Genomic DNA, 23,522 nt, shown 5'->3' with positions numbered 1-23,522 from the left:
CTTACCTTCTAGATCCGTCAGTGGTGAAAAAAGGGACAATCTTGTTAAAAATTGGACGTATGGTTACCCTATCTTAAGAAGCAAAAAATAGTTATGAATCTTGCTGTATTTCTATGGAAACTTATTCTGTAAGTGTAATTGTTTCAAGTCAATAGAACCGAACGTCGATTTTTTTTAACCTTACATAAGAAGATAGTTGTAATGAAGACTATCCAATGTAAGAGGAATACACAAGATGTATATATGACCGTTAACATATGATAATATATGTAGTTGCTTAAGATCATATCTTGTCGTAATACACAGTATGCTAACACGGAAGCTACAACTGGACTTCGGCATTTTGACTCTTATTCTTATTTTCTTGAGTCGCGGCTTTTTTCTAAGTTCCACTTACTATACCTGTTAAGTGTAAATGATTCTTGGTTTCCTTAATGCTATTCTCTCTTTGGTAGAACAAAATTAAAAATCGATGTTGCTTAAGTTTAAAAGAAGAAAAAAACTAAGGTAAAGAGAAGCCGATTTGCCTATAAGGCAAAATGCGTTACGGTTAAACATGCAAGAAGCCAATGTAAAAATTAGCTGCTTTCGAAAAATTGTAGGTCTGACGGAAATGCGTATTATGTCATAAATAACGACGTAAATAACGACAAGTTTCTAGTAATGTAAAAGAAAAAAGAAACTGAGCTAGAGGCAACATGACTAGTATTACCAAGAAAACCAAAGTTCGATTCTCAGTGGGAGTATAGGAAAGTTCCAGAACACTATCTATGTATAGTCTTGTTCAAAAAGTCCTGGCGAACGACTTCTCTGATATCAACGATTACCTGGAATTTTTTACACTTTTTCAACCGAGTGTCCCCAGCGGGAATAGAACAATACTAATATATATATATATATATATATATATATATATATATATATATATATATATATATATATATATATATATATATATATATATATATATATATATATACGTATAATTACACAGGACGCACAAAGCTGAAAAATAAAAGACTGATAAGCGCCGCGGTAGGATCACTAAGGCAACATAACCGGGGTATGGTAGCCAGTTTTTTTTTTTTTTCACAAGAAAGGTATATAGAGATCTTATAATTAAGGAGTTGGAATAGAAGGATACATTGAAAATTAGGTTTAGTAATATATATGAGTAATAATGAATTAGAATCTTACAAATCAATTCATTCTTCATTCATTATACAATAAATGCAATTTACAGAATTCTTTTTTAAAAAGTACTACAGAATTCTTTTTTATGAAGTATAACAGTATTATTTTTTTCTAAAACGATCTTTACAATATCCAAACACTATTTTAAAATTTATTTACTTTGATTTTTTGTAGCAGGAACTTATGTTACCAATATAGAATATACTAAAACGAAAGAATTAAGCACATTACGAAACACAATATAACACACACACAAAAGAGCAATTTGTCTTTTTGTATTATGGAACTATTTCCTTGTCGTACCTTTTTTTTTACGTTACTGTCTTTGTCATAGGTATTGGCCCTAATCCTGTTGCTTTTTTTCTTTTCTTTTATTTTCTTTTCTCTTTTCACTGTCATACACATACCAGCAGATGTTATCTAACTGGCGCAAAAGTTGTTTTACTGGTTATGAATATTATATATTATATTGTATTATTTGTGTATGGACACATTTTGTAGACAAACTTCACGGCAAAAGATACTTCCTTTAAAAAAAAAAAAGCTGGATCTAGTTTTTTCTTACCGGTACCTTTTTTTCAAAGTGCATATATCATAATCACTATTACGTACTGTTACCGAACATTCCTGTAAAGTGTAACTATTTTTTTCTTATTTTTTTCTTTCTTCTTTTTCTTTTCTTTTGTAAGTTTTTTGTTACCTAAACTGTACAGCCAGTGGAAAAAGTGTACGCTTCTCATCTACGTGTTCTTTGCTCAATAATTTCGGAAGAAAGTAGGCTCTTGAGAGTAATTTCCAGTATTTTACATAGCACTATCTAGGTTCACTAACTCAGTGGTTCCCAACCGGTATGTCACGTAGCCCCATAAAATGTATCGTGAAGTTTTAGAATTTGGAAATCAGCAAGCATTTAATAATTACTTACAGTCAATTTTGAGGCAGACTTATACCAGCCAGTGCCTTCAGCAGTACTAACAGTGCTCAGTACTACATAGAAGCAGTATTTGATAGAAACTTATAGTGTTACACTACTACAATGTATATTATCATTATTATAAATAAAGAATCAAGTAAGAGTATCGCTAATCGTGTCCGTTGGGTAAACTGTGTTGTTAGTCATAATAGGTTGAGTACCACTGCACTATGTCCTCTCCACGTCAAATGAAAGTATGCTTACATTAGTAAATTCATTAAAAACTTACTGTAATATACGGATGCGCACGAGACGAGTCGAGACAGGATTTTTCCTGACAAAATTCGAGTCAAGACACGGCTCTTCCAATAGAGAAATATACATTTTTCGAGACGAGACATCACTTTTACAGCACATTTTCGAGACGGGACAGCCACAAATATTGTCTCGTGCGTATCCCTACTGTAATAGAATACGTGGAGAAGGTATATACTTTTCACGATAAGTGTACAGTCAGCGACAAAAGTTCTTCCCGTTTGATGTAATTAGTTTCGTAAATAACTTCAGAATGAAAGGACAATTCGAGTACAGTTTTCAGTAAATTAAAAAATGTACTTTTCTGCACGTTCTAGTCATACTACCGTTGTCTGTTTCAGCCATACCACCGTTAATTCCAAAATAAATTTTAGCAAGTGGAAAGAATTTTTGTCGCTGACTGTACCAGCTACTACGCAAAATCTCGTTCAAGAAGTCCTGGACACACACTTTTTTTAAAAGCCCTGTGTTCTTTATAAACAGTATGGATTACTGTTATTAAAATTTTAATGTATAATAACGATAATGAGTAATTATTCGAATAATGAGTCATCACTTGAATTATTGCTCGAATAACGAATAATTATTCGAATATTAGAAACGAATAGTTAAATAACAGCATAAAAATATTCAAAATAGTGACGGGTATTCAAGTGAAAATATTTAAAAAAATCGAATAATTATTCGAATGACGAATATTCGCATATTCAAATAAAAGTCTAAAAATAATCTAATAATTATTTGAATGACGGATATTCGGATATTCGAGTAAAAGCCTAAAATAATTGAATAATTATTCGAATGACAAATATTCTTATATTCGAATAATTATTCGAATGATGCATATTATAATATTTGAATAAAAGCCTAAAAATAATCAAATAGTTATTCGAGTGACGACTATTCGAATAAAAGCCTAAAACAATGGAATAATTATTTGAATGATGAATATTCTAATATTAGAATGAAACCCTAAAAATAAATGACATAGTTATTAGAATGACGAATATTCCACGTAATATTCAACGAATGACGAATGTTTGTGTAATCATGAAAATTACATCAGTGACGAATATTCAAGAACAATAGCTTTAAAGATACTTGAATAAATATTATTGTTCACTCAATTATGACATACAGTAATTATTTTATTTTTAACTAGAGTTAACTAAAAAAGGTGTTTGATTTACAAGATACTGAACTTTGATCTATAAAAGAAAAGATAAAAATAATGAAATTAATGAGTAACTAGAGCGATGCACTGATCATCCACCACCTTGTGGAACTGCCCTAACCCTTCGTGGACAAAGAGCTTTAATTTCTTTTAATTATTATTATTAATTAATATTCATGGTTATGTGTATGTAATGTAGAAGGAAATTGACGTAACGGATCGAAACAAGAGACAATCGGTAGCAAGTTCAAAAGAAAGGAACATTAAAAATACTGAGATTAATAATAATAATAATAATAATAATAATAATAATAATAATAATAATAATAATAATAATAATAATAATAATAATAATAATAATAATAATAATAATAATAATTGCGGGAAGCACTATTTAAAAGGCTTAGAAAGAAATGAGGGAGGAGAGGGATACTAATTGTATCTTGTTTTTAATCTGAGCAAAGGTCGCTCGTATTCTCTCTCCATTCCACTTAGTATTGTTATCATACCAACCTCGTATAATTCGCACTATTAAGTACGCATTTTAAAAGACTACCTACCGAACAGTACTTTTTTTTCTTTTTTACCTTCTTCAGAAAGCGCTCACTTGGCGATAAATGAAGTTTTATGGCAATGATTAACGTTGAAAAATAAGTCCATTATCTGCTTTGAAGTGTTACATGATTTTTAAAAGCAAAAGAAAGAAAGAAAGGAAAAACAGGCTTAACGAATGTATGCATGGAACTCTATTTCTCTCTCCCTCTCCGCCAAGAGACACACACACACACACACACACACACACACACACACACACATACAATATCCCCCCCTTACCCCACTCTTACTAACTGGCCGACAGATCGTATAATTGCATTGCATATGTGATTCTTTCTTCCTGTCCCCACTTTCGCACACTGCTTGACTTTTCCTCTCCCCAGTCCCCAGCTTTTTAAATAATTTTTTTGGTCACGAGTCGATACACTTGGCAACACTGGCAACAAACATATTTTTTTTAAAAATATTGCTCCTTTTATTTTTATTATTATTATCTTTAAATATATGGAGGTATGAAAATAGGAAAAGAAAAATGAGAACCACATTGGTGTAACATTCAAATAAATCTACCAATAACAATAAAAGACACTGTAAATTTTCGAGAAACATATACACTTTTAGTATTTTTTTTTTAAAAAAAAAAGAACAGCTGTGTTGTGTTGAATTAAGTTACACAAGCTTTTGTTACACAAAATGTACACATAAGGCATAAACTTCACTTGGAGTGATATGCTAATCTGCTTAAAACAATCAAAGCAGACATAATATTAAGACAAAAATTTAAGTTTCAAGCATAACATATAATGCATATCTTTGTATCTTGCTAAAAATATACTCTTGTAGAGTGCGTTATATTGATTCGTTTCTCGGTATAGTGCATTTATACATATGTTTTGCTTATATATGATTGGTGTGTGTGTGTGTGGTTTTATAGTTCCTTGTAATTTCTGTCCATCCTTTCGTACGTCTTCTTATCTTCGTGGGTATCCTGTAGGGCTCTATCTATAGAATTAGGCTCTATCTAATTCTATTGGAATTACTCTGTTATCGTGATTGTCGCTTATCTCAATGATTATTTAATTATTCAAATAGAACTTTATGAACAATTATTTGGATAATTATTTATTGGAATATTTGAATGCTGAGACTTATTCATTTCCCTGTAGCAGCCAAATGGAAATACTAATAACTTGCGAAAATAAATGTAACTTTTTCCATTCTATTGTAGTTCAATACGGAACGAAATCAAGAAGCTAGAGGATTTAGTATGTAGATCTCGGGAATACTATTATACTAAAGTTGAGTAAATATGACTTTATTATGTAGATATATTTACTCGCAAACATCAATTAATATACATTTAATACAACACTCCCCAACCGGTGTGTCGAGCAGTCCCATGTGGTGGGTTGCGAAATTTTATAAATAAATTTCATGTTACCCAGAAGACCTAAAAGTCTGGACTTCATATGATGGATTTAAATAATAAGCTAAAAATCAATTTTGAGACAGACCATACCAGTCAACTCTTGCAACGACAAACAGCAATGCTAAGCTGTAACCTAACCTAAAGCTAGCAATGCTAAGGACAACTAGCAATGCTAAGGACATTATAATACTATGGACGTTTAGCAATGTATATCATCAGACAGAGAAAAGTTTGGGACCACTACTCTAATTATAAGACATTCTTAACTTCTTATAATATCAAGAAACTGAAATCTTGACAGGAAAAAGTATATTTAAAAAAGTAATGGATTCGCCCCCCCACCGGAGACCATATTCGTGGTATTTGATTAAAAAGTAGATGCATCACCAACTATTTCACTTGAGTAAAGTATGATAACATTATTGTAAGTTGTATAGTTCCAGCTTTATACATCACATACGATGGCATTTACCTTCTTTAATTTCCCTATGATCTTTCCTTTGATGACGTAACATTCGTATGATGTATCTTTGATGCGTCATCAATACACATGTACTCATACTGGATATAGGATTTTTTTTTTCTTTTTCAAATTGAAACGCGTTTTGTATAGAATACTGATTACCTTATACAATACAAGTTGGAGAACTTAATCAGAAAGATATTAGTATTGCTTAAAATGTCATGCAAGAAGCTACATTATTAGTTTCAAGTATTCATCCATTGTTGGGTAATCAGTACAATAAACATTAATAAACCACCTTCTGTCAGATTTGTCAAGTGGTTAGGATGTATACTTTGAGATGCTTATAATGATGGATTTGAGCTTTGCTGAAATCATATGAGGGTCAGAGTTCATATTAAACAGTAGATTGACGGATATAGATTCCATAAAGGGATGTTAAACCCTCTTTCTCCAAGGTAACCAGTCCATAGAATACTTTCGGTTGGCAAAATTTTCGCGTTTTTTCCTATGTGAACCAACAGAGGTAAAATATTTTGAAATTCTCTTTTCCATTAACCTGACATAAAGAAAACAAAAAGATAAGCAACGTATCAATGAATGATCTTAACCGCATGGTGTTGTTGTCCATCTATTGAATAGAGCTGAAAACATCCAATTGAAATTAGATAGAAAGCAAAGTAGTTCAACTAGTTGTGTTGTAATACTGTATTCCCTACTGGAAAGCGCTTACTCACTGTTGATCTTCACGCAGGTATCAAAAGAGCATGGGATATATGCGACCCACATCTATCCATGTTAGTCTTAAATCTATGATTGAAATCAAAATAAATTTTAAGTCTATGATTGATATCTATGCAGAATTTAGATGTGTTTTTCATTTGTTAATAATAGAACAAGATCGATTACTAGTAACTATTTTTGTATTACTTATAAACCAAATTTTCTTCAAATTTTATACTTGTTTCAGTTATTACGAGAAAGCATTGTATCTATGGGATATTTTTATTCTGCATTTCTTCGATAGTTATGATATAATTGACAGTAATCGGTTTTTAACCAACAAGTATTACAACTTCTCGCTTTGTATCACTTTCTAATACTCAGTATTTTCCAACTAGATGTTATTCACCTGCTACCTATCCAGTGTTACCCACATAAACATTAATTGCACATTTTAAGACAAACTCTAGAACTCACCTTTTATTTTGTCTGTTATCAAATAATATTGTTACAGTTTTGAAACTTAGTTGGTTGTTGCAGACTGAGATATATTTACTTCAAGTGTGGCGTTGCACTCACTATTGAATAATTTGCATTTACACGTGGATCTTGGGTCAGGGGCCACAAAATTTTAGAACGCCAATAAATCGAGTTTTCGTATTTTCTACGGAATAAGCACATCATGCTGAGCTAAGTGATAGTTTGGGTTTGACTACACTGTATGTAGCTCTATAGATATAAGGTGTACAAAAAAAAATTTGTTATTATATATTGGATATTTTAATTTAAAATAAAATTTAGTAATGATGATAGTACCAGTAGCAATATATCAAACAAAAGTAGCAGTTACTAAGTTATATTTTCGTATTTTTAATATCAATATCTAAGTACTATATAAGTCTTAAATCTATTATTAATGCTCATAAAAGTTTTAAAAAAATGAATGATATCAATGTAGGTGGTTTTAAATCTATCATATATATATACTCTACATACAGTACAGTATATATATTTGATACGTATGAAAATCCTAAATATGTTATTGCTATCTTTATACATCTTAAGTCTATGGCTGATATCTAAATAAATCCATCTGTATCTGTACTCGTAGCAATAGAGTTGTAGCACCAATAACACATACTTTTGCGATCGATGTGCAATACCATTTACTTTTACCTGCCATTTGGTAATATCTTTAACTGGACAACCCTTTCAGTTTTAGCCTTGACATATTTGTAAAAGTACAATAAATGAATCGTGTATACTTATTACTAAAAACTTACTGTTTTTAAACTTAAGAGTTTCAAGTGTAACACTAGCTACACTTACTAGTAATTGAATAACTTTTTATTAATAATAATGAAATCCATTAATATACATTAAGTCTTAGATCACTGATGGCTACGAAACTTTAAGAGCTATGATTAATATCTATGTAGATCTCAAATCTATGATTGATATATGTGGAAATGCTGATATCTCTATAAATCTATGATTGATATCTGTGGCAATATTAATATCTTTATAATTCTTAATTCTATTATTAATATCTCCATGGGTAACCATAATTTGTCGTCAACTTCATAAATTTACTTCCTTTAAAGGCCGTAGGTTTGAGGCACACGTAGGTTACGAATCACTGTCCTAATAATAATCATAATTGTGCAACAAAGTTACATGCTCATCTTTATACATTTATTTGAATTGTATCAAGGACGTTTATAACTATATGTAACACGTGTAAGATGCGTGTTGCTCACACAAAAAATATTATTTTTAAAAAAATTATTTAAAAAAATAAGTACAAACTCTTCCCTCTAAAGGAAAAAAAAAATGTTGAAATTTTGTAGAAATTTCTGTATTTGTAGTTTTGAAGTTGGGTAATGATTTTTTTTCCTTTGAATAATAAATATCGTTACGGTTTCTGAGGCACGTGCAAATGTTTATATTAAGGTCACTTATCGAATGGATAGGATGTGCATACAATGTGTTATAGTGTAATGTTGTTTTAATTGTTGGTAAATCTGAAACTAAATTATATGACATTAAGGCAACTTGTGTGTTTATTAGTAAGTAATGTTGATATGGTTTCATTTTTTTCTTTATTTATACAAAGAATTAAAAACACTTATAACGTTATATTATTATTATATGCTTCAATCAGAGTAAAATTAGCGGCAATTTCTATTACTTCCAACACAACTATAAAGTAGTAGTAATAATAATAATAATAATAATAATAATAATAATAATAATTATTATTATTATTATTATTATTATTATTATTATTATTATTATTATTATTATTATTATTATTATTATTATTATTATTATTATTATTATTATCTGGAGGACCTAAAAGACATTCAAATGTTGAGAGTCTAAAGTGAATGAGGATATCAAAATTTGGAAAACAAAAGGCAATACAGAAATTAGGAGAACAAAAGGTCAAAGACAATACTAACATTTGGAAAACATAAAAGATTTTAAAATTTGGAGAATATAAGATAAAAGTCAATATCAACACTTGGAAAACAAAAGACAAGTTATAAATTTAGAAAACAAAAGGTAGTACTACCGTTTAAATAACATCAAAGACAATATTTAAAATTTGGAAAATATAGCAATAATAAAACTTAGGAAACATAAAAGGCAGTACTTAAATTTGAAGAACATAAAAGGCAATATTAAAATTTGGAGAAAGTAAAAGACAATTCTAAAATTTGAAGAACATGAAATATAGTTTTGAAATTTAAGTCACATGAAAGACAAAATTTAAAATTTGAAGAACGTTAAATAAAAGGCAATACTCAAAAGCGGGAATTCGCAGAGTATTCAGTTCTCTTGTATGAGTAGTAACATTAATTCTCAGTCTATCCCTCTACTCATCATTATCATTATCATCATCATTGGTATCCATTCTGTCATTATTGACAAGTCACTTGCCACAAATTGATAAGCAACCATGAACTACGTGTTCAGGTTAACTTTTCCAACTTGACGTAGCAACAATACATTTTATTTCTGTCCATTAGTTGAAGTCTTTCGCCTCTTCCTCTTTCTCCTTCCACTGTACTTTCTGCCATATTCTTACTCAGATAAAACGTCCAAACGGATCCTGTTTCCTCTTTTAGATTACACCCAAAAATTTTCCCTTTTCTCCCTACTATTTACCTTATAATCTTTCGTCATTAGTTTCTCGTTCGTCTTAGCTAATTTTATCAATTCTTCTCCATATTCACATTTCGAAATACTCTAACTTTATTTTCATTTGTTTGCTGCATTTTATGTACATTAGACCAGACGAGAAATAATTTTCGTGATGAGCTTCGAGACGAGACAGAGATGTATATTAATGCAAACGGATATATTATTTTTGAACATCATATTTATATATTTATATACAAAAGGAAATATTACATTCATGATGCATTTTCGAGACGAGACAGCCTCTACCTATGTCTCGTGGACATCCGTAACTATGTTTTAGAATGTAGAGTGAAATACCCCCACTAAATGTTTGATAAAGCATTTACAATACTTTCAATTGTTTTATTTTTTCTAAATGTTTTTCTTTTTTATTTTTTAATTCTGTTCCTGCTTTTATTCCATGTTCAAACTTCTTGTTTCATTCAGTAGTATTACCTAGGAACCAGTTGTTTGATCTCTTTCGCATTTCTGTGTTTCATAGAAACTGTTTGTTAACAATTGTTTATTTTCTGTTCATATTCTTGAGGGAAGGGTCACGGTGGCTCACTGGGAGACCTCTTACCTTGGTGCGTGGGGTCCTTGGTTCGATTTTCGGCTAAAGTAAGTTCGTGGTGCACAATACCGTGTCCGGTGGGTTTTCACGATCTACCCGTTTCCTCTTATATTCTCATTCCACTAGTTCTACCATCATCATCCATTTGCCTAAAGAGCGTAATCATGGGACGTTAAACAAAAATATTTTCATACTCCTTGTGATTTTTCTATTTTTTGAACATCATGCTACTTTGTTCCGATTCTTCGTTTGTATTTTCTTATTCTTGTCCCATTGGCTAGTGGCTTCGCCTATCTAGTTACGAAAGCCAATATGGTCTAGAACTTGGCAGGACACTCAGGAGAAGACAGCACAAAACTATTGGTGTCAAAAATTTGTCTGAATATGTACTCTTCGAGGAAACAAAATATTACTCCACGTTGGTCACATTGGTCTAAAAACTCCCCAGAAGGAAATTCCCCAACTGTGAACTGGATGTGGTAATGCCACTTCCTCCCCCTGAACACACACACATTTCCTCACAATATATTTATAAGGTACTTGTAGTGGGACCCATCCTCTATTTCCGCACGCTGTCCACCTGTTCATGAAGACAGATGAATGCTTCATAAAGCGTTTGTTCGTTGTTGTATGTTGTATATACGAAACAATAGGACGTCTGACCACCCTCCTCCTCCTCCTCCCACAACTGCCGTCGTCTGTATTCTTTCCTCCTCCTTCTCCCTTCTCCCCAAAATCCCTCATATTTTCTTTTCGGTTCGTTCTTCTGCCGCACCCTTTCTTCCCCCACTATTCGGTCCATATCTTGGGAACACATTTTCTTTATCTAGATTTTCTGTCCTTATAGTCAGGGTTGATAGTTTTTTATTATTGAAATTATCATTGATAATATCAGAGTCAATCCCAGATGCACGTCTATTAAAAAGACAGTGATGCACATTTTCAAGTATTTCATAGAATTGTCGTATAGGGAGAAATTGTGTCAAATTACTGTACTCCTCAAATAATATTGTGAGCTCCCTCGTGGCTTAGCGGTTAGCGTACACGTCCTTGGCGTGGAAGACCCGGATTCGATTCCCAACTGAAGCTCATGTGGTTCGGATTCCACGTTAAGGTGTAGGTCCACGTCTGACATAGCCTTGCTGCTGAAAGGGACGCTAAATCCAAAATCAAATAAAGTCAAATCAAATCAAATAGTATTATTCTGAAAACTGTTGTATTTTTTCTTTAAACTGATTTTAACAATATTGAAACAATTTATTAAGCTTTGAAGAATAATTAAATACTTTTCGTTCATAAGCCGCAAAAAACATAAGATATGGCGATAAATTGTTCTGGTTTGAATCCAACAACGTCACAATAATAGGTTCCAGGCTCCTTCTTCTTCCTTATTTTTATGTTGAAACCGGAAGTAGCAATGCACCACTTCCGGTTCAAATATTACATACATCCTGAATGAGAAAAAGTAGCAGGCTTTTCAATCATATCGTAATCTATCGTGATATACGATTATTTAAGAATTATACGACAATATATGGCAATTTTAGAACGAACACTTTGTTTTCTGCAAATTTTGAATGTGCAAATAAATCGTAGATGTGCATTAAATAATTATAACACACACAGACTGAGGTTTTTTAACAGTCATTCCCACTAAAATAAATCAATAACGATTTGAGAATTGGCAGATTGCAACCCTACATCCATTTTTTTAATCTTCAATTCCGTTTACGAGGGGTTGGAAATATTATTGATGTTCATGGTAGTGTTAATAAGGATTTTTTTTTTATTTAATGATGAGAACAATGACACAGATTTGCAGTTCGAAACTGAAGATTGCCAGATAAGTTTATTACGTATTATTGATATTTATTAGTAGTATATATTGATATTTATTAGTAGTATAAATTGATATTTATTAGTAGTATAAATTGATATTTATTAGTAGTATATATTGATATTTATTAGTAGTATATATTGATATTTATTAGTAGTATAAATTGATATTTATTAGTAGTATATATTGATATTTATTAGTAGTATAAATTGATATTTATTAGTAGTATATATTGATATTTATTAGTAGTATATATTGATATTTAGTATAATACTACTAAATTGATATTTATTAGTAGCATAAATTGATATTTATTAGTAGTATATATATATTGATATTTATTAGTAGTATTATACTTGTTTCTACAATTATCACTTGCGTAACGAATATACGATAATTTTAAAGACAAAAATCGATAATTTTGTTCTCTAAGGTTGGCAACTCAGAAAAGTAATAAGAGATATAGCGATAAATTTATTGTTCTGTTTAGTTTCAGAGTCCCCCTAAGGATACACTCCATTTCCATGCTTATTTTTATGATGAAACCGGAAGTACTAGGCTTGTATTTACCACTTCCGATTCAATATTGGTTTCTGAAGGAGTAAAAAAATGGTAAGAAATGGCAAGAAATCGTTCTGATTTGAATTCAGCGCCCCAAGAATTGACTTCACTTCCACCTTACTTCCTACATTCACTCCGGAAATAGTAACAATGACGGATCTAGCCCAGGGCCAGAGGGACTAACCCCCAGTCTTTTGAGTGACAAAAATAATTTAAGCTATTATTTATATATTTTTGAAACTTTATAGTAAATTTATGATATACCTGTCATAGTCTGCGTTCTGGTTGTCCCACCTCCTACTTTTTATCTTATAGATCCGCCACTGGACCTACTTCCGATTCCAACTTCGAGTCCACGTAATTTGAAAGTTCATCGTAGCTTCAGAATGTTAAAAAAAACACGACTCAATTTATTATTATTACTATTATTATGTGCCGAATATAGTACATAATCAAACCAGGGCCGTGCCGTGGAAAATCAGCGCCCGGGGCGAGAGCATACGACGGCGCCCCCATACATATATTCCAAGCAATATTCCTATCTTTTTTCTTTTTTCTCCCGAATTTTTCGCCCCCTTACTTCGGCGCCCGGGACCGCCGTCCCGCTTCCCCCCACGGCACGGCCCTGATCAAACAAACAGCAAATTGTGTATGTTTTATTGTCAAACGAATTATACAAGATGTTACATGAAATTTACAATGCAAGGCTATATATTACATATAAAAGAGGATTATTTGCACTAAGTACTGTTTTTAATGCATGTGTAAACATGATAAATACTAAAAAAAAAAAAAAAAGTTATAAAATACAACACTCAGAGACTTCCTTTCGTGTTAAGCCTGATAATATAATAAAAATCGTAGGGCGGAAATGTAACAATAATAATCTTTTAAACCAGCCTAACTACAGGCAATTGTTCCCTTATTACTATCACGTATTTTTTTTCTTTTTCTTTCTTTTTTTTCGTTCTTTGCGTGAACATTTAATCTTACTTTGCATGACAGTTATGGACCAATGAACTACTTTGTGAAGATTAACTGACAATAATACCTGCTCTACAACAATTAATCAGTGATAATTTGAATAATCTTCTCTTTTTCGCGTCTTCTGATTGGTTAATTGTTGTATTACATCAAAACAAAAGCCACATCGACAACTGCAATGTAGAGTTTTCCGTGTGATTTACTTATTATCTTTCTATTAGGTGTCTTCTTCCTATCTAACACGATTAAGGTTCCCAATCTATTTATGAACATGGCCATATAGTTTATAATTTGTAAAAGCAAAGCGATACAACAAGATTAAAATATTGAAAAACAACACATTACTATTATACTTACGTATTTGAAGAGAACTAGTGCATTGGAAACAATAAATAGTATTAGCTGTATTATTATTATTATTATTATTATTATTAATAATAATAATAATAATAATAATAATCATAATAATAATTCAAAGAAGAGACATATCACACCTTTAATAGAAAAGTAATGTAACTCTAAAATGACCCTTATTGACATATGATATTGAAAATAGTCCAAGAAACTAGGAGAGTTTTGTATAAAAACATCGTAGGTGAAGGTACACTTCTCCCCCTCCCCTCCCGACCCCTTCCCTCCTGAGGAATCAGTTGTGTCATTTGTCCATTCCTGTTTAACTGCAGCAGTTCAAATAGTCAAATTGCTCTATTGAAAAGTTGATGGCTTCATATTGTGCACTGTTCTATTATAAAGGAGCGATCTATAAAGATATGGATCTATAAAACCCAATGGGCTGAAGAAAATAACATGCATCAAGTTAAATCCATAGATCCTGCGAGTTTTAGATAACACCCACAAAGAATTAAGAATACTTGATAACGTTATACTATAATATGCGTCAACCCAGTAAAATTCACAACTATTCTGTTATTTCCAAAATATCTGTAAAGAAAAACCTATAATATTAAACTTCGGAAAACAAATAGCAATACTAAAATTGGGAGAACATAAAAGACATTATTTAAGTTTGAAGAACAATTTGAAAGGCAGTATTAAAAATTTCGATTTTTTAATAAAATGTAATATTAAAATTTTGAAGAACATGGAAAAACAACTCTCAAATTAGGAAAATGGAGGTAAACTAAAATTTGGAGAACATAAAATTTGGAAACTAAGAGACAATACAAAATTTTCGGGAACATAAAACGCAAAATAAATCCCCGCTTGGTCTAGTGGCTAGCACGCTTGACTTCTGTTTGAGTTCGATTCCCGGTCGGGGTGGAGTTGAATGACCAAGGGTGGTTTGAATTCCACTATAATCAGTAGGTTCATGTCTCCTTTAGCCTAGCAAGCATAACCGTGAAACGTTAAACTAAATCAAACCAAAAATAAAACGCAAAATTGAAATTGGAGAACGTAAAAGGCGAAGTTTCAGTCTAGAGAACATAAAAGAATACTGACATTACCCATGTGCGTTAAGAATACTCATTCCATTCATAGCCATCAATAATAACAGGCTTAATAACATAATCTTACACAAAATATATCTCATCAAGCTTTTCATTGTAAGATTAACAGGAGGCCAGTATTCATTAGGATTACTGAGATTAATAATCTAAATTTACTATTAACTCTAAAGCTTTTTTTACATGTCTGTTAATGTTTTCAGGCGTATGAAGGATTAAAATTGCAGTGGTGTAAGTCACTATTTTTCAAAAAGAGAGAGACAGAAACCAGATTAAGTAAGAGAGAGCTAATTCAACAGCCAACAGATGAAAGTGGAAGTTCCAGTGATAAAACAAGCGGTTGATTTGTTCCGAAATCTATGAGTAGGCCTAGCTTTTGCGTTAATTCCCGAAAAAAAAAAAAACGTGTGTCTTACACCACTGTAAACTGTAGGTCCACGTCTCATATAGCCTCGGCAGTGAAGAGGGATGCTAAAACTTTTTTCCCTAGTATTTTCATGCAGTCATAGACCAAGATGATCTTTAACAAAACACAAAATAAGGCCATTTCAAGTACTCACAAGTCCATCAATATAAAGATAGGTTGTCTTTATATTTATACTCGTAAGATACTGTGATTGCTAATATTAAAATGTTTTGCAAGGAATGGCTATCTTACACTATTAAGGGAGAGAAAGAAACTTCAAAAAATCAGTTTGTTAAAATAAATAAAATGCTGAAATTGTATATGTACGTTGGTAGGGTTCAAATTCCTCTCTCTTTGTAACTCATTGCACCGTTATAAAACTACGAGTGATGATTTACTTGTTAGTCCAAATATATTGTCAATGAAACTAACGAAAATTATAGTGTAATTTCCTATCCAGTTATTTCTTGTTCTTTTTTCTTTTCTTTCCTTTCTCTTCTCTCTGTTTTCTTTCAATGCCGCGTTTCCTCTTTATTCTGGTTTCTTTTCTCTCCTTGTTGTTCCTTTTCTTACGTTCTATCTATGGGTTCCAGCAACTACATCACAGCCACAGTTATATACTGTATTCACTAAACGTGTGAGTGGTGACCTTCACAATTGCGGTATCTACTGTTTATGCTTCACTAATTTCGAATGGCTTATGGGGATACAAACTTCTCTCGCTTTGATATCATCTCTACTGCTGTATTAGAGTCTTATAAGTTTATTTTATTACTGTACTTTTTTACAATATTGTAAAAAAATTGAAAAAGAAACGCTTTTAAAATATTTACTTAAAATTTTATTATTAGCAGTATTTTGCAAACAAAAATTTAGTATGTTTTTCTTTCAATGATTTTATGATTTAGTCACGCCAGAAAAAATCTAGTAGATGTTATCGATTTATAAACATACAAAGTATCTCAAATAACCGAATTTTCAGTACTTGAGTTGTAAGAAGAATACAATACATTAAGTGTTACATGATGGATTTCTTTCTGTAAGTAATAAATTTCGGTAAATATGAATGTTATATTCATTACTTTATCGCGCTTTGTAAAAATAAAGCGAACATTCAGATAAGTTCAATGCTATTACACTTTAAGTTTTACGTCCCGCAGTTATGCCAGCTAGGCTAAAGTAAATGGTAATGATGAAAAGTGAATGAAATGGTGGAATGAGGAAAGTGAGAAAAACGGGAGAGCCCTGAGAAAACTCAGACACACGGTGTTTGTCCACCACAAAGTTCACTTGGCGCGAGCTGGAATCGAATCAAGAACCCCATGCACCAGAGGTGAACGCTTTACTGCTGAGTCAATGTTATTATACTGCCTGTTTATGTTCGATCTGCTGTGAATAACAAAATTATGCACAACAAACCAAGGAACTAAAGTAAGATCACGTCAGAAGAACCTTAAACTTACATTAAATGTAACCCACCCCGATGGCCTAGTGGGTAGTGAGCGTCCCTATGATGTAGGAAGTCCTGGGTTCGATTCCCAGTGGGAAAGCTTTGATATTTGAAACACATTACGTACGTTTGGATTGTACTTGAAACTGTAAGTTTACGTCTCATATAGCCTTAGTGCTGAAATAGATATTAAATTTCAATATATAAACAAATAGAACCATCACTATTCGAAAAACAAAGAATGTACAGATTACTATGACTGTAGACTATCGCGTTTATGTTGGGTCTTGCAATAAAATTTATACTTAGAGCATTTCCAGAGATATTCAATTTCCCCATGACCCCTGACGTACAATCTACTATATTTTATATATATGATTTTTAAAAAATCAGAATTTTAAGCTATGAGTTTGCCATTTTCTATTTCATTTCATTTCAAGGCAGTGCTAATTTCGAACTATACTCTCTAATAAACACGTAACGAACGGCAAAGTTAAAACTTGGAGAATAACTATGAAATTATATGATATGACGTACGTAATACAAGTTTTGGACGTATCCATGAGTGAGACAAACATCATAATTACATTGTATTATGGCGTCATCACATGAAAGTGTTTCTTAGCTGGAAACTCGATCTCAGAATATTTTTGCCAGTACATTTTTTTTTTTTTAAAGTAAGATCTAAGCCGGTAACTTTTAAATCTCGAAAAATTTTGGATTCAACTTCTGTTTTACACCTGCATTACTTTTCTTAAAACAACAACAAAACAAAACAATTTAGCATATTTTATTTTAGTAATAATTCATAAAAATTGCAATTTCAACGATTACGTGGAAAAGGCATGGGGAACAGGGGGAAAACGTCATGCCATAAATATAAATACATATAGTTCTTTTCTTCTGCTTAGGTATAGTATGTTTGTCGGTCGATACCTGCGTGACACACATAATTCATATGACATATGCAATACAAAAAAGAATCTCCCCCTTCCCTACAATTTATGGGGGAAAGAAATATTTCGGGTACATTTGTAACTATACATGTAAAAACAATAAAAGAAAAAAAGAAAGAAACTGGTACGGGTTACACATACATAACAAGTTTTGTGGTTTTTTGCAAATGTTGCTGTACAGAGAATGTGGTATTTGGTTAAAGTGGGAGAGATATTAAGAGAAGGGGGTTACATTAGAATGAGTAAACTTTTTTTGTGTGTATGTAACTACATATTGCATATGCGGGCAACAGATTGTAGGACACCCGGTTCATGGTACCTTGTTTCGTGTTTCTCGTTTTGCCTTCGATTCGTTTAACTAAATGAAAAAAAAAAGTACTCCCTTTTTCCCGCATTTCCAAATTCTAGATGTGCAAAAGCCACTTTGTATTCCCACAGGACTTCATAACTTTTACCACAGTAGGCTGTCATTGCGTGTTTTCATGGAGATAGCGTGTGTTGGTGTGTGTGTGTGTGTGTGTGTGTGTGTCTTTGCAGATTGTGGAAACAGTTGCTGTTTTTTCTGTCTTTTGAAACTAAAGTAGCTGGCCTGGTCTTGCATTCGGTATATTTCAAAGTAATATTTTTAATCCCCTTCTCCTAGAATTACATTACATAAACAGAAATAGAATTTCATTATCTTTCACAGATACTTCTTTCTCTTCTGTTTTTAATTACTAGGTTTCATGCAGTAATTACTGCAGTGTGCTAGTAACTTTTTTTCTTTCATACATAGAACAAAATACGGCGCGTGTGCATCTTAAATTACGACTGTAAGTGACACCAAAACTATCAATGAAAAATATGATGTAATAGATTTGTATTCTGTGGCTGGTTATGGAAAAGATAACTGCTCTGATATGTAGGAGAAAAAATATCTATTTCTGTACAAGGAATATCGTCATTGGGGTTAGGTGTGTTCATATTCAGGTAACATCGTGTGGCTTACAATTAGGTGTTCTCAAACGAATGAAAATTTTAACTTGATTGGATTTTAATAAAACTGATTTATATTACCATATAACTTGTGATAATTTCCGAACAATTGGTCAAAAGTCAGTAGTGCTTTAGATACAGTTTTAACTATAGTATTTCCATGATACAGTGTGCTTCAAAACACTACGGACAACGTTTGGGAGATGATTCCTGACACCAAGGCAAGACAAAAAAAATATAGACCAATCTGGGTGCAGAAATCCGTCATTTTGGAGTTATAGACTGCCAAACACATAAAAATAAAATGAATTTTAATGGTTCATAGCTCCAATACTATGTGACCTGCGTAGTTGGGTCAAGACTTCACTGAGAAACTAATACGTGCGCTATCCAAAAATACATGTTTCCGAATCCTATGGTACTCACACAACAACTTTTATGGAGAGAGTTTGGCTACGAACATATAATTTGTAGTAATCACCAACTCCCTCTATAAAAAATTGTTGCGGAAGTACCGCAGGATTCTGAATACTTGGATAGTGCACATATCAGTTCCTAAGTGAAGCCTTGACCCGACTACGGTAGGTTCCATAGTGTTGGAGCTATGGACCCTTAAAGTTCATTTTTTTATGTTTTCGGCAGCCTACAACTCCGAAATGACATATTTCTGCACCCAGGTTGTTCTATACTTTTTGTCTTATCTTGGTGTCGGGAATCACCTCCCAAAGGTTGTCGGTGTTGTTTTGAAACACCCTATATATATATATGATTAACGAACTTTGATAAAAATCAGAAATCGTTAGTTAACTCTGAATAGATACATAACTTGAGTATATTGATAAAAGACTCAATTTAGGAAGTCCAGAACTTGCGTTAATGGATATCCAGAATCTACTTTAATTAAGGATTTGACGTTACTGTCATGTTTGTATGTTAAATTTATCAAATATGATTCTTTTACTATTTTTCCCGATACTTACTACATATTATTTTGTCGAGTTTTCTTTCTCTTTTGTTATATGTACATTAAATTCTTTTTTTTTTCTAGTATCCTTTTTTGATTCTTATTACTTCGATTTTTTTTTTCAATTCGTATTTACAACTTCAACATTTCTGACTCTATGTAACACATAAAACTTTAAACAAATCAAAACACCTTGTGAAGATAGTTTTGCATATGATATATACACAATTCTATATTCATATATTTATTTGATGTACACTATGTTGTGCGTGTACGTTTTAAAAAAAAATTATTTCACATTATCTTTTTGAATGTTCTAATAAATTTTTTCGTCAATTTTCTTAACTTTTTTCTGTTTTGTTTTGTTATATCATACGTGTAAATGACTTCTATATAGTTTTCAAACAATCAATCTTAATGTTTAAGATAGGAGATCAGGAGTCCAATGAACTAGGTTAAGAAATGTATCTTGACGCTCTTGATTGGCCATGACAGACTGCATTATCAGCTATTTATCAGTTTGAAAGGGGGAGACCGCTTCCGTAGTGAGGATGCTTACATGATAGATATCTATCTCCCTTAGGGACAATCTTCTTTATTGTTAAATATAAACGCAGTTATATCATTACTTTTTTCCTCTCACAAAAGATTAGGTTCCCATGACACTACTTAAAAAAAAATAACACATTTATGCTCACCATCTGAGTTATTCAATAACGAAAATAATCCATTACATATGATAAATGAAAGAAACAGCCGATTATTTCTAACATAATACCCTATATGGATGCGAATTAGTGAAATTCAGAGTGGAAAATATGCGACTGAAATGAGGATCAAAACCTTGTCTACTGTTCATGCTCCTTTGATAACCATTAGTCTACATATGGCTAATCGGGAGACGGACTGGGCAGATAAAATAATAATTACTTCACCTGAACAGTAAGTAGGAGATCCGAGTTCGATTCACGTTCCAGTCATTCATCATTCACTCCTTAAATTAAATCCATCATTTACGGTGAAAGAAAAGTTGAGAACCCGAATTGTTCATTTCCACCAACTGGGACGATGATATACAATATTGTGTTACAGCAAAAATCGTCATTTGGGCATTTATACTTTCAAATTTATCAATATTTCAAATTGGTGATTCCAGTTTGGAACGTACTTCTTGAAATTAAACTAGAACACTCACTAATAAAAGAAAAAAAAGAAGTCTGAACGGACTACGATGATTGTAGATCTTTATTTATAAAGGGTCGTGGAGTAACATCTATACTTTGACTATTCTCTCATTGTCTGTGATTCACACCCAGGCACACATTCAGTGATTTTTATTGGCAGGGGTTCAGTATTACAAGATACTACATTTATGTGTTATTCTGCACTTGAAAAGACGATAAGTAATTGTTAAGTATTACTACCTATATTCTTAGAAAAGAAATATAGAATTAGATTGTGTTTATAAGAAAAGAAAGTGTACAGACGAAGGGTAAGATCTAATCTTTACGCTACATAAATTATTTTCTTGCTAAACAAGTATAGTTTTATTAAGAAAGTGTTCTAACGTATGCCGTTACGAAGTTTATTTATTTATTTATTTTCTGTGTGTTCCTCAAAAAAGATCAATATCTTTTTCTTAAATTTACACGGTACACAAACTTTTACTTATGAAAAAAATGAAATGAAATCTTTAAGTTTTACGTCCCACGATTATGCCGGTTAGGCTAAAGCAGACGGTGATGATGAGAGATGAGTGAAATGGTGGAATGAAGAAAGTGGAGGAAACGGGAGATCCCCGAGAAAACCCACGAGCGCGGTGTTTGTCCACCACAAAATCCACACGGCGCGATCTGGGATCGAACCAGGGACACCAAGCACCGGAGGTGAACGCTCTACCACTGAGCCACCGCGCCCCCAAACTTTTGATTATGACTTCCAATATCTAGCTTTTCCCTGGGTAAACTTTGGTTAAAATGTTCCTGTTATAATTATGTAGTACTTTTTTTAATTTTTAAAATACTTTATCGTTTAGATATTTAAACTAACTTTATTCCGACCCCAGTAAAATTCCAATCATTCGTCCTTCGCTTTTGTGAACAATGCTTCTTCATAATTAATACACATTTTGTACTTGCTCTACAAATGATCAATATTATATTTTTTATTTTCAATATATTTTTAGCAACAATTATATATTTGAAGCGGTTTATGTTGTACTGTATGAGATAGGAATTTCAAGTTCGTGGTGTATTCAGAATGTGTAATCCTGTCTTTGGTCTTTAGACGAAGGTAGCACTTATTGGCATGATTACCCAACATTCTTTGTCAACGTCAGAGGTACGAACTCCATATATATTACACTATTTTAGGACAGTGGTAGTAATATATAGACTATATGGTCGCGTAAAATAGACAACCTTTGACTCAAAATTTTAATTGTGTAATGTGAATATACAATATATCTCAATTCATTTTTCTACAATCATTTAACGCAATGTCCAAGACAGAAGATAGTTCCTTTTCCCTCTTCTTTTCAGCTAAACCTTCGTGCGAATGTGAAAAAGAAACACATTTCTGTATATTTAGTGCTAGTTGTTTTGTCTATTGATATGAATATCGCTATATCCTTCCTTGGTCATATTTAAGTAATTCATTTTGGGTCATGCGCATACGGATTCTCGTTCAACGTGTTCACTCCAGTAACATGTTAGTTCATTCTAAAATGCGAATTAAGTAGGCAATCACCATAATTCTTTCATTAATGTGCCCCAAAAACATCACTCTCCCTTTGTGTTATCATTCTAAACTATCACCAATGCTTCTAGTTGTGGATAAGGATATTTCATCCCACTGTCCTAAACTTCTTCAGAGAGTGCTCTGAGGAAGACCCATCAAGTGGGATGAAATATTCTGCTAAATAAATACATAATAATAATAATAATAATAATAATATAAAACGGTTTGTATATTCATTTCAAGAAACTATAAACTGTGTCTACAACCGGAGTCGAACCTGATATTGCGTGACTAAAGACTTTCTGTCTACATATACTTTTCTAAAAGCTTTTCATGAACTGAAAAACAAGATTTGATTTTACGATATAAGTAAGTAAATATTATAAATAAAGCAAGTTAAATTGACATTCTGATTATATGTTATTACTTTTGTGTATGTACATTTGATGAAAAGTAGTAGTAGTAATAATAATACAGCTATCGAGAGAAATTATAGGAAGCAGTAGGTCACAAGTAAATGATCTTGAATCACCTAAAACCACAACAAGTGATAGATATCTCGTGTGGAGTGAAACAGATATGGCTATCAGGTGAGCGGAGATTGGGTTCGTGTTGAAGATGCCCTAGGTATGAATGTTGTCTGCACATGTGAGAC

The 23,522-nt window shown here is 32.0% G+C and overlaps 1 protein-coding gene across 2 annotated transcripts in view; it reads left to right on the top strand.

Moving 5' to 3' along the window:
- Dll (homeotic protein distal-less) overlaps nucleotides 1–23,522 on the top strand; it is a 152,815-nt gene that overhangs the window by 126,596 nt on the left and 2,697 nt on the right. The window lies entirely within an intron of this gene.

The sequence above is a fragment of the Thermobia domestica genome, chromosome 13, assembly GCF_964235325.1.
Source record: "Thermobia domestica chromosome 13, izTheDome1.hap1.1, whole genome shotgun sequence".
Taxonomy (NCBI): Eukaryota; Metazoa; Arthropoda; class Insecta; order Zygentoma; family Lepismatidae; genus Thermobia; species Thermobia domestica.
The sequence above is the reverse complement of the archived record's forward strand: the minus strand, read 5'-3'. Positions and strand labels throughout refer to the sequence as shown.